Source organism: Protopterus annectens, chromosome 11.part0 (genome assembly GCF_019279795.1).
Source record: "Protopterus annectens isolate FY-2018-M chromosome 11.part0, PAN1.0, whole genome shotgun sequence".
NCBI lineage: Eukaryota > Metazoa > Chordata > Ceratodontiformes > Protopteridae > Protopterus > Protopterus annectens.
Window position 1 is genome coordinate 293,451,860 of NC_056745.1, and position 1,060 is coordinate 293,452,919.

The 1,060-nt window shown below is 41.6% G+C and overlaps 1 non-coding gene across 1 annotated transcript; it reads left to right on the plus strand.

The window, feature by feature from the left end:
* The first annotated feature begins 708 nt into the window (after nucleotides 1-708).
* Nucleotides 709-765, plus strand: LOC122816026. Its single transcript, XR_006367035.1, has one exon. It is a non-coding gene; the product is annotated as a U7 small nuclear RNA (small nuclear RNA).
* The last annotated feature ends 295 nt before the right edge of the window (nucleotides 766-1,060 follow it).

Sequence of the window (1,060 nt, forward strand, 5' to 3'; positions counted from 1 at the left end):
CACTGCACCCTCTGAGAGTAATTCTGCAGAATCTAAGTGTTTAGTCTGTATGAAGAAAAGACTGCAATGGTTAGCTATTCTGAAATTAATCAAATGGTTCCACTGGGCTAATCAGTGACAAGAATGTGACAGAACACGCAGTATTCTGCTTATAAGATGGCCAGTACTTTATGTATATTCAGTTGCACAACACCAGCTGAAAATGTATCACCTGTAGTCATCTTACCTGTGACGACTTATTACCTTTAAACTAAGTCAATGAGAAGAGACTCTGACAAAGACCAGGAGGTTGACCTGAGTCTGAAAGATGAAAGATGAAGTTTCACTATGCATGAACCATATGAGCTGCATGTGAACAACTCTGTATAGCTTTTTAAGAGTTTATGCAGTTTAAGACAGCAAAATGATATAGAAAGTACAAATAATGCCATTAAATCAAGCATGTACATGCCTCCTGAAGGCAGCCATTGTGGAAATTGCAAGGCTGCTGCAGGGTAGTGGAGATTAAGCTACATTCTCTGTCAGCAGAATGATGCTTCACCAGCATCCTCAATCTCCTTACTGGCTCTAGATGGGAGTGAGATTGATCCTATGGAGGCTAAAACAGGCCTAATGGAACTAGGGAATGAGACAGAAGCTGGTAGCAGATGATGGTCAGCTGTGCAGAGGAGAAAAAAACGTTATCAAAACATTACACACACACACAAGCACAGATTACAGATCTTTTGTTATTTGTCCAGTAGATCTTTCTTTTGAAAGATCATTATTTTCTTGGATGGCACAGCAGTGCAGCAGTAGCATTGTCGCCTTACAGCAAGAGGTTCTCCGGTTCAATTCTCAGCTGGTGTGCTCTCTATGCGGAGTCTGCATGCCCCCCCCGCATTCATGCGGGTTTTTTCCAGGTACTCTGGTTTCTTCCCATGTTACAAAGACATGCGTCTGGAGCATTTCTCCCCAGGCCTCTGCTGAAAATTGGCTTTGTTCCAAGTCGGACTTTCCTGGTAAACAAATGTTAAATAAAATAAATAAATTACAATAAATGGGGACAGACAGAGTAGGA